Genomic DNA, 12,740 nt, shown 5'->3' with positions numbered 1-12,740 from the left:
TCGAAACCAGTATGTACCCCTATGGTAACAGGATGCAGCCTCAGCGCAAATGATGATTCAACAACAGTTCATCAACCAACCTATAGATCCATGATTGGTAGTCTGCTCTATTTGACTGGTACCCGACCAGACATCATGCATGCAGTGGGAATAGTTGGAAGATTCCAGGAAAATCCGAAAGAAGCACACCTTCAGGCGGTTAAAAGAATTTTCAAATATCTTCAAGGGACACAAAACTATGGCTTATGGTATCCTAGAGATACAGATCTCACACTTCATGCATATACAGATGCAGATTAGGCAGGAAGCGTGGATGACAGAAAAAGCACTAGTGGTGGTGCATTCTTTATGGGTTCCAGATTAGTATCTTGGTTCAACAAGAAACAAAGTTCAATTGCTTTATCTACAGCTGAAGCAGAATATGTGGCTGCTACATCTTGCTGCACACAACTCCTTTGGATGATGCAAATTTTGAAAGATTTTCAAATCACTTGTACTCCACCTATCTCCATTTTATGTGATAATACAAGTGCAATCAGTATTTCAAAAAATCCAGTCATGCATTCAAAGACCAAGCACATACCTATCAAATATCATTTTCTCCGAGAACAAGTGCTTGAACAAAAGGTCAAATTGGAGTATGTTCCCTCCAAGGAACATGTTGCTGATATACTCACCAAACCACTGCCCAGGGAGACATTTGAACACCTCAGACAGAAGCTGGGAGTAGTTGATGCATCATCTTACTGTTGAAACTTGTCTGTTTTAGAGAAAAGTGTTTGTACGCGAGTTTAATGAGGAGAATCCGCGTACATACCCCTGTTTATGTGGATACAGTCGCGTATATGTTGGTTTGAAGACAAATAGTGGGCCAGGCTTAGGATGAAAGGAGTTTGATTTGGTCTGATAGAGACCATCTGGCACAGGTTCAGGGGGAGCATATATATTCTTCTAATAATGCATTGTTGGCATTATCATAGAAGATCTTGGTTCAAGTTCACAATGTTTTGGTTTCAGGGGGAATAGGTGCAGAAGGAGAACATGGTTGCTGGTCTGAATGATGATTGACAGATGTTGCTGATGATAGTTGTTGATAACTATTATAGTCTGGTTGTAGATATTTCGTCTCTATGTCATGTATTTCTTTTCTTATCAAGGTCATGTAACGGCCTACTTTGGTTTCCCCACTATGCCTAGGATGGATAATGTAATGTTCTTGTTTTATCTTGTGTAAACTTTTGGTGTATCCCCACTTGGTTGGGAGATGGATGTATGTATGAGTCTTTGGTGGTAGGAAGGTCATTTATGATGTATAAATTTATGTATCTTCTTGTAGAACATCTTCTTGCAGACCTTGCCTACAGTCAGGGGGAGCATGGACAGCACAACAGAGCAGGAATTTCAACATGAACTCAGGGGGAGCATAACCCTTTGCCGTTGATGTCAAAGGGGGAGAATGACTTTGAGTGACTTGGGGTTGACATCAAGTCCAAAAGGGGAGATTGTTGGCATTATGACACAGGTGTTGTCCTTGATGGCAACTCACTCAGATGGTAAATCACTATTCAGGTTCTCATAATGAAAGAAAAAGCGGTATATGTAGGTTCCTTTGACGAAGTCGCATATACATGCGGGATTGACGATCAAAAGTTGTGTATGCATATACACACACTTTCATTAATGAAAAAGCGAGTACGTGTGGGAAAACTTATTTTTGGTCCATGGTAGTTAGTCCTTGGTATTTGGACCTATGGTTTTGGACCATGGTATCTCATCTTAAGTGTTGAACCCAGGTATTTGGTCCAAGGTATTGATTCTTTATGGTTTTGGACCATGGTATTGTATAAGGCCTAAGACTATAAAATGGGAAGGAGATCATTAGGCAAGGGCATTGAATTAAGTATTGAATATCTCATGAAGAACTAGATCTGGAACACTGGTCATTGGGTTATGGTGCATAGTTGGATCTAAATCAAGGAGGAACCTGAGCGCAAGAAGAAGGATAAGTACTATTGATGGATCAAGATCTTAAGGCTTGAATAGTAGTATCTTTGTGTGATTTTGATCTATTATTTTTGGCGCATGACTTGATCTATAAATCTGATAATCTGGGTATAACTGATGTCTGAATAAGTGAAAAGGATAAATTATCTTTTATAGATCTGTATGCAGGTTCAGCGAAGCAAAGGAGCGTATACACGCTGGTTTTGTAATTCAAGATAGCATATACGCAGGTTGGCCTTACTTCATAAGCGTATGCACACAAGTTGTACACATTGAAGTAGAGTACGTCTCTTGAAATATGTTTTAGCTACTTCTGTTTATTGCTGCAGTGTTCTGGGTTCAGAATTGGTGTCTGGTTACTGTTACTTCTTTCTGGGTACAACATTCAAAGAAGTGACTATTTGATTCAGTTTTGTTTGGTGCAAAGGAGATTGGTAGATGCAGATATACTTGATGTTTGATTGATGTTATTCATGGATCCAGTCTGAAAATTTATGAAACGTGGTCCCTGGAAGTAAAGAGAAGGTTGTAGCCTTATGTAGGTCAGCACCTACATACTAGTACCTCAGCTAGTACAAGAGCCAAGGAGGTTGTAGCTCCCTTCCAGGAGAAGTTGGAGAACGAGAGAAGGTTGTAGCCTTCTGCAGGTAGCAGCCTACGTATAAGACTGCACCAGTAACAGAATCATTGTAAAAAGAAGTTTCTAATTAAAAGAAGATAGAGACGAATTGCAGCAGGCGGTTTTCAACCACATTGGGTTTCGACCTTATATCTTTGTGTCCATGTGTGTGATGATCTGTTATGTTTTACTGCTCCTGTTCACTATTCTTATGATTAATGAAGTCCTGATGCACTGATTAAAGATCAACAATTAATGAATCTTAATTTTTCTGATATACACTGGTTTCTTTAGTCACAATAGCGTATATACACAGTTTCCCATAGCTGAAGTAGCATATACAAATCTAATTGTGAAATAAAAATATTTGATTTGATAATACTGATTCACCCCCCTCTCAGTATTATTTCCAACGTTGATATGCTGATCTAGCAGTGTTGTAGCATACTTGCCAAGGCCGGCCCTCATGTCCATCACATTTAGAAAATTCTGTCTCTTCCAGCCAAACCTGCGTAAGTAGATTTTCACAACCATATTCCAGTATCCAGTTTCTGCAATAAAATATTTTTTTCTTTCTAGATATGCATCTATTTGTGCAGACTCCAATCTCTCAGGTGGAGTATGCTCAGATCATACTTGATGTGCAGTGCGTGGTGCAAGAATTCTTCATAGTGCAGGAAGGCATCATAAAATGGTGCAGGAATCCCAATATAAGAATCTGTTTCATGGTATAGGAAGGTGAATGCAGGACCAAGGCCTATTGGCATATGTATAAAAACATGATCAACTCAGTTTTAAACTTGTAAACACACAAACTATTATTAATGATTTTTAAATTTCGTTAAAACAAGGGAAATAGTAAATACTTGCGACAATAACCATTCAAACTAAACAAAAGTATGAGGAATTTCGAGTAAAAGGTGATATAAAGAAAGACAAAATAGAGGCCTAATAGACAAAAAAATAGGAGGCTTATTATGATCACAACAAATGATGAACCAATGAAAAATTAATTATTACTAACCAAATCCCAAAGTCTTATAGTTATCTAAGTATTACGGATAAGATTTGCAATTGAGTTTAATTAATTCTCATGATCATAGGTCCCACTTCTAAGATAATTAAATCTTAGGTATAGTATGGAAAACCAATGATAGAAGAATCAAGGTTACCTTAAGGCCATTCTTTAGCAGCAAATTTATGGAGTTCATTTTTCCCTTGTCTTCATCCACACATGCTTCATTTTAATTATAACACTATAGAGTAACCATCGTACGTGCAGACAAAAGCCCTAGTTTGGTTGAAACTTCTTTAGGCATAATTCCCCATTGTTTGCGAGCATCGATAGCCCCGATGGGTTTGCCGAATGGTATCATAGGTCAGTACCCGCTTCCAGTAGGCATCCATAGCCTCAATGGATTAACCTATTAAACCTATTTTACACTGAAGGCTCTGGTCCCATGTTTCCTACCATTTTAGGTTTAGATTATGGAAATTGATTTTGAAATTGGTAGATGGGGGAGCAGCTTTAGAAAGCCCCTTAAAGGCATAGGATGATACCTTTTAGAGTGACTTTCATTACCTGCATAAAGTCTTGGATGCATAAGGTACTTATAGGTACTTAAAGGACATAGCATGAATGATCCATTTTAATGTGAGATGGATGAGGCTAACCAAAGAATAACGAAAATACACCTAAATTCCTTCCAATCATAGTTTTCATGTATGCTTTCGCTCTTTAAAGTAGCGTTTCACTATGAGTAGAGACTTCAGTAACTCTTCTACAAGTCTCAATAAATATGCTTAGATGTCATGCTTCGGTTTTCCGGTTATATTATTCAAGTTGAATTTTTTCATTGGTATCATTGTGTGGACCCTTAATTAACTTGGTTTTAATCCCCTTAGTATGATTTAGTAACTATATTTTGAGCAAATATTTTGTATTGATAATCATAAATCCATATGCATAAGAAAATTGAAATTCCAAAAACAGAACTGGTATATCAACTATGAATAGTTTGGAATCATCATTCAATTCAACTTCTATGAAAAGGATTTATTTATCATAATGGTATTAAAACATGTAAGTAATGATAAAGCATGAAGGCATGATTTTGTCATCAAATACTCCCCTAAGTGTTCCATTCCATTAACGAAGATGTCTTTTCCACTTTTGAAAATATTATTCCAGTATTTAAGCATCCCAAATGAACAAGATCCTTGAATCCTTCTTTGTCTTGCAAAATAGGAAATTGGTACCAAACTTCTGGTACTGGTTGGCTGAAATAAGGTACCAAATAGTTGGTATGAAATACCAGAAAATTTTGCAATTCAATCATTTCCAACTTCACATAATATTCCAAACATAATAATCATACCTTACTTTATTGAAAAGAAAAACTAGAAACAAATCTAACTATCAGAAATAAATAATAAGTGGGAAAGCAAAGTAATAGTTGAAACATGTTGTTATTGGAAATAAGACTGAGTGGAAATATTCATTAAAATAATATGCAACTGAAAGAGACCTCAACAAAAATCTGCTATAGGAACATAAATCTCTCATTTTCAACTAGTTTCGTTTTAGCTATTAACAGCCCCACTTAGACAAAACAAATGAAAAATATGTTGCACTATATTTTAAAACTAAACTAATTACTATATGAAACTTATTTATTTATTATCCTACCCTACTTGAGAAAATAAATTCCTCTCCTCAAGTAGAAGAGTACTTCCAATGTAACCATGTGCGTAACAAGTATAAAAACACATCCATATTCAAGTTTAGAATATAATTTTCAATGTATAACTGAGTATGAGAAACCAATTGTTTTAATGATGATGTCAAGAAGTAAGGAAGGATGAAGGAGTAGTATGGCCTTAGAGTTGCTTGAAACAAACTTTCAAAAAAATCAAAATGCTCTTGGTTTACCTCTTTATTTGGCTCATTTAACATATCCTCCTTTACCGTTCCATGCACATCTTCTATTATGAGATGACTACCCTCTTGTGTGCTTAGAGGATCCACAGATAGCTATGTCAAAAATTCTTCAATCTCAGGTTCTAATGGTTTCTCTCCATTGGATGTGGTCCATGATTCTTTAGTTTCTTTGATAAGATTGCAAGGGTAGAAATATTCCCATGGATGTGGTTCATGGATTTGTTGTTCTTCTATCACTTCTAGAGAGGCATATAAGTTCTTGATTGTTGTCAAGATTTGTTCTTCCTGAGAAGTAGAGATCCGAGTTGTTGCTAGGATTTGAGTTAATTCTCCCAAAATCTTTATCAACCTTGAGTAATTCTTTGTTGGTTGCTAATCCCTGTCCTGCACATGGATTAGTATATGGATTTTCCTTATTAAAAATCCTAAAGAAATAAGAAGGAAACACACTTAAAAAAATGCAAGCAAACCAATCATGTAGTCAAAACGCCACCATGCTACTAAGACCCTACTATCACCAAGTTATATGTTCACACAAGTTAGACTTATCTTCTTTTCATGAATCAATCTAAAGGAAAACACACTTGAAAAGAAAAAGAAAGAAAAATGAGAATTTGGAGCCTACCTTTAATTCTACACACATGAAAAAGAAACTAGGAAATCAATGAGAGATAACCAGACTTTGGAGAAACCCCACCATAGTGGATGTGTGGCTCTTCTTTCATGTGTTACCATACTTTATCTGCTCTCTACCTTCCATGCGAATCTTACTACAAACATTAATATACTAAAACTCAACCTACAAAATAAAAATGTTACCTGGACCATTTGCAACTCCCTGACAATGGTGCCAAAAATGTCAGGGGTTTTATATGTTTATATTAATTTACCTTCACTTTAAAATCTCAACTGAGGTTTGTAAACTTAGAGCTGCAAAATATCACTAGTCTAGGCACACTTAACAAACCTCTTTAGAATGAAATACTTTGTTTTCAAAATCTTCACCAATTTAACCTAACCATTATCTGCCTAGTACATAATCAAGTACCAAAATCTTAACTTTGCTTTAACTCTTAGTAAAAAACCATTCAAACCCTTTGTTACACAGCATTTTGTCACTGTCCCTGTACTCCCCGTTCCTTGATCATGGAGGACCTCTACAGTGAACTCCACATGCTTTGCCTTCATGGAGAAACTCCCATCATGTCCCTCTTCATGAGCAGATCAATTCCATTTTGCACCATTTCCCCTGAAACTTCTGTTAAATTTACAAGATCAGCGCTAATGGCCTTTGTCTCCCCCGTGCTGATGTGAAAAGATTGGCACTACTCCTTGTGTCGACCGGAGCGACTAAGATGTGTTCTAGTCGCGCTGATCCTGTTATGGAGAGGTTTTTAAATTAGAGCCGAAGCTTCCAGCTCTAGAAGCTTCGTAATGGAAGTTTGGTAAATGGTTTGGCCAGATGGGGTCAAGGATGACAGTTTGGGCTCCTTTCCCCTATAATGATGGAACTACCTCAAGGGATAAGTCCTTCTCCCATGAGAAGAGGATCCATCTCCCATCCATATTTCCTATATAAACCTCCCTTCTTCCCAAGCACAAACTAGTTGTAGTCATAGTTTTTGGTTGAGTGTTGATGCTATTTTGGTTTGGAGTAGACAAGTAAGCTATTACTAGTTGTAGCTATCTAGTTGTGTGAGGGAGAAGTGTGATTTGGTTTGGAGTGAAGCCTAAAGGGAAGAGCCTTAAAAGTATTGTTGATTGAGGCCATCATGGAATGCTAGTAGAAGTGTGTGGGAACCTGGTCTTGTCAAAGGAGGATTGCAATGTCAATACAAATGGTTGTAATCTCTCTTTGATATTAATATATGCAACTATCGATTGATTTCCTACATTGTTAGGCCCCTATACTACTAGTGTAATCCCTTATTTTTATTAGTACAACCGCCTTATTATATTGTTGTGCCCATTTAGTCCCCATATTGTTATTATTGTGCCCCATAGAAGCCCACTATTGTTATTATTGTGCCCTTACATTATTGTTATGTCAGCTTTGATTATATTATGACCCCTTAGACTCCTATATATAGAAAGGAGGTCTTATCATTTGTATCATCCAAGAATTGTTCATTTGTGTAATGTAAAGGAGGTTTCCCCCTCGAAGAGGCTATTTCTAAGGCGTTCATCTATATTTTCTATCTTTTTGTGAGCTGGTTTCATAACATTTGGTATCAGAGTTGTGGATTCTAGGGTTTCGCTGCTCCAAAGAGGTCATCGTGGAATTTTCGCTATAAATTTTTTTTCTGCGATGTTTCAGATGCTAAAAAAAAAACCTATTTGGGCCGAAATCGTTATGAACCTCGGGTCCGAATTTCAGAACTTTTCGCGTTATATTTACGGAGATACGATCTGAGGAAGTTGGCCTTTTTGTAGACTCCCGAATTTTATTCCAAACAGGTGACCTGGGGAAAATCGTCATAACTTTTGTTTTGAGCATCAGATTGAAATTTCGTAAGAAGTTACAGATAGAAGACGGATTGTAGTTTCTTGTGTATATTTTCAGATACTATGTCAAAATAGTGACACGTGGCACTTCATACAAGTTCGCTCTTCTGGAAAGGTCTATAATTAGGCCATCTTGGGAGATTGTGCATAAATCTACCTTGGAGAATCTAAATTCGATCAGACTGGTGGCATCGGAAAGAGTACATAGAGGGCTACTACAAGTCGCAATTTCAGAACTTAAAGATCCGAAAGTACAGAGTTACAGTCGTTTCAAGATCGAGCTCCTAAAATAAAGAAAAAGCGAGATGAGGAAGTTTGATGGCAAGGATCCGGTAAATTGGATACTATAGATGGAGAAATATTTTGATCTACATGGTGTACCACTATTACAAAAGGTATGTATTGCATCTTCATATTTAGAACAAGATCAATTTTTATGGTATAAAGGGCTTTGTTCTCGTAAACAACTTGTTACATGGTCAATTTTCATGGAGGAAATTATAGCACATTATGAGAATACAAAGAGCAACACCACAACAATTGGAAGAAAAAAGAGAAAAAGGGCTTTGTTACAAAGTGGAAAGCAAAATTATGGCAACAAGAAAGTATACCCCTCACAACTATAAAGATGGAAGTGTTGTTTCTCCTATCCTTCCACAACCTACAAGGGTTACACCACAACAATTGGAAGAAAAAAGAGAAAAAGGGCTTTGTTACAATTGTGATAAAAAATGCACTAAAGGTCATAAGTGTGCTGAGAAGAAATTATTTTACATAGAGTATGAAGAGTAGGAAGAAAAGGATCAAGAAACATCAAAAGAAGAGGATATACGCCAAGACCCAACCCCAGCGAAAGAAGAAATGAATCTGACCATATCTTCTAAAGCATTGGCAAGAATTACCTCTCCTCAAACTCTCAAGATAGAAGGACATATCAAGGAGAAAAAGGTTCAAGAAGTGAAAGATCACATCAAGAAAGAAGAAATGAATCCAACCATATCTTGTAATGCATTGGCTGGAATTAGCACTCCTCAAACTATCAAGATAGAAGGACATATCAAGAAGAAAAATGTTCAAGAAGTGAAAGATCACATCGAGCATCAAGAAATGAATCTGCCCATATCTTGTAAATAATTGGAAGAAATTACCACTCCTCAAAATCTCAAGATAGAAGGACATATCAAGATGAAAAAAGTTCAAGCAGTTAAAGATCACATAGAGCATCAACAACAAGTTCTCCAACTTTTAAAGGATAACGCCACCTTGGTGCAGAATCGAATGAAACAACAGGTAGATCAACATTGCAGTGAAAAAAGTTTTGATGTAGGTGATTGGGTATTTTTACGGCTACATCTCAAGCAAGATATTTATGAGAAGGAAATGTTGGCAATACTACATTCACTTAAGAAATGGCGACCTTACCCAGTGGGAAGACACTTCAAGGTAAAAATGGATCATGATAGTTTGAAATAATTTTTAGAACAAATATTATCTTTAGAAGAATAGAAAAAATGGGTCACAAATATGTTGGGTTATGACTTTGACATCATCTATAGAAAAGGGAAGAAAATTGTTGTTGCAGATGCACTCTCAAGAAAGGATGAGGATGTGGAAGCATTGTTTTGTGCTATTTCTTTTATGCAACCAGATTGGATAAACGAAGCAAGGGATGAATGGAAGAAGGACAAGGAAGTGTGGCCACTCATTCAAAAGTTGCAGAATATCCTAATTCAAATAATATCGCCAGAACTTGAAGAGGAAGGAAAAATCATATTGGAATCTAGAGCAGTCATAGAAACAAGAACCCGACAGCTACGAAATTGATCAATTTCAGAGTATATCATCAAGTGGAAGAAATTACCTGCTGAAGATTCCACATGGGAGGGACAAAAGAATTTTATACAGAAGCATCAAGAACTACTCAAGTGTTGAGGACAACACTTTTTGAGGGAGAGGGGCATGTTAGGCCCCTATACTACTAGTGTAACCCCTTATTATTATTAGTACAACCCCCTTATTATATGTAGTCCCCATATTATTATTATTGTGCCCCATAGAAGCCCACTATTTTTATTATTGTGCCCTTACATTATTATTGTTATGTCGGCTCTGATTATATTATGACCCCTTAGACTCCTATATATAGAAAGGAGGTCTTGTCATTTTTATCATCCAAGAATTGTTCATTTGTGTAATGTAAAGGAGGTTGCGCCCTCGAAGAGGCTTATTTCTAAGGCATTCATCTATATTTTCTATCTTTTTGTGAGTTGGTTTCATAACATACATGTTTTCTAATATTAAATATTCATGGCTTAATGTTTCTTGACTTGTTAAGTAGGTTGAATTGAAATTTTTCTATTATCATGTTTGTTGTCTGTTGTTGTTTACTTGTTTCAGGAGCTTGAAGAAGGAAGCAAGAGATTGTTGGAGCGAGCAAGCGAGGACATCATCAAGCAGAATAAGCAGACCAAGAGGTAGGCCCTCTTGATTGATTCTAACCTACGGAAATCTTCCATAGAATGTATCTGTTGTGGCTAGACCCATTATCGGGCTAGAGGAATTCGTTTGTGTTCGCACTTATAATTTTACTTCACCACACCCTTGAATCAAAATTGTTGAAATGAAGAAGCCTATCAACCTTCTTTTTATAAATAACACAACATCATAAATCAAGAAGAAATAAGTTACTCTACCAATACAAAATAATTACAGTATTGAAAAATCTAACTCATTCAATCTACTATGGATTACACAACTTGGTATCAATCTAAACCTTTTACTCGCACAAATTCGACAGAATGTAACTTGTCTTATTTCTGATGTTAACTGACCAAATCTAATCCAATCTCAATCAAATATGAACTTGAATTGGTCTAACAATATAAGTATTCCACTCACTCATAATTCTAGCTCTTTAACCAAGCATTAATGTACCAAATCTTCCTTTGAACCTCACCTCTAGCATTCAACGCATTCAATTCCAATTCTAACTCTATTCCTTATCATTTAACATGTAAGACTAGGGAACATTTTTAAACTTAAAAGAAAACAATAATAGATCAATCAAAATCCACGAAAACCAAGTGGTGGATCTAAATCGAAAGCTACAGAAATTAGACATGAAAGCTACAGAAATTTGGTACTTACAAAAAGCTACAAAAATTCGATACTTATAGAAAGCTATAGAAATTCGGTACTTACATAAATTCCACACTAAATTTCTAACTAAATATAATTGATATAGATTGTCCAGGATCAATGGTGGCCCCTTGCCATGACCTGTGTTAAGCTAAGTTAAATGTGGTTAATTAAATTACTCACAGGACATCAACGATTAAGAAATAAAAGGCAAAATATTATATTATGAAGTCTTCGATAAAGCATGTATAACATAGCTCCAAGATGTAAATTAAAACAATTTTTTGAGTTTTTCGGATATAGTATTGTCACTATGATCTTGCTTCATTTTCATCTTCCCCCCTTTGCATCTACAGGTCCTCTTTTAAAAGAGAATCGATCTGGTATAATCAAAACTAAAATTAGCTCAAATCTGAGCAAATAAATCCACTTTCACTTAAACAAAGATACTCTACTTCAAATGGTTGATACATTGATTTCTTGGTTAAGATGATTTCATGGATATATGAGACAAGATAAAAGCAATACTCAATCATCTTCTTTATCCCATCAACATTATTCTGTTCCAACTGGAAAAATCCATGATTTTAGGATCTGATACTGAATAAAGTACCAAAATTCTGGAAACTAATAAATTTATGGAAACCGTTGAACTAGTACTGAACTAAGTACCGAACTACTATAGGTTTGGAATTTTGGTTTGAATGTAACTTTGAATAAGGTCTTGAGCTTCACATGTGAGCTAGATGTGATCCAACGAACATAAATCCATCCATGATTATGCAGTTGCAACCCATGTCATCTCCAAAAGTGTCAATGTGTTAACCTTTACTTAGTACCGAAACTTATATAAGTATTGAATTTTCAAATTCTAGTACTAGAATGCATGTTTTGGGCACATAAACATATTGGTAAACCATCATTGGAAAACCATGTTAAAAACTCATTTAATCATTAAAAAAATAAGAAATCATTAATAATTAATCATAAGGTAAAATGAATGCATTTAGTGAAAATTACTAATATAATAGTTACAAAATATGTTGTAAAGGTATGGATATGGCTTGTAAATGAAAAGTTTGGATAGCCAATATGATAAAATATATGGGGCCCAACATTATCCATACTAGGTCCTGCCAATAAAAATGCTCCTATAGGTTGATTCCTTCAATTTTTCCACTCAGAAAGCATTGTGATGGATGACAAATTATATGGTGCTATAATCTAGATCATTGAAAGGCTTAACCTCGATGGAAATGCAACACCATACCGATTTTTGGTGTTAAAAATAGCAACAATAAATTCCAATTGAATTTGTCCTTGAATTAAATTGAAATTCTATTCTCATAGCAACTTGTAATAGTTAACTAAGTTAATTTGACTTAGTTGGCTAAGGAAATTCGAATTGGAATTCTATCTAGAGTCGTGTAGAGTGATTCCTAAATTTTAGGGGCCTAGGTCGAGTTATTTTGAGTTGTAATTAATTAACTCAATCTAACTGAGTTATAGTCAGTTAAACTAGTTCTAAATGTT

Source organism: Pinus tabuliformis, chromosome 6 (assembly GCF_031772625.1).
Source record: "Pinus tabuliformis cultivar Carrire ecotype Pingquan chromosome 6, CPIR1, whole genome shotgun sequence".
NCBI lineage: Eukaryota > Viridiplantae > Streptophyta > Pinopsida > Pinales > Pinaceae > Pinus > Pinus tabuliformis.
This window is presented reverse-complemented; position numbering follows the sequence as displayed.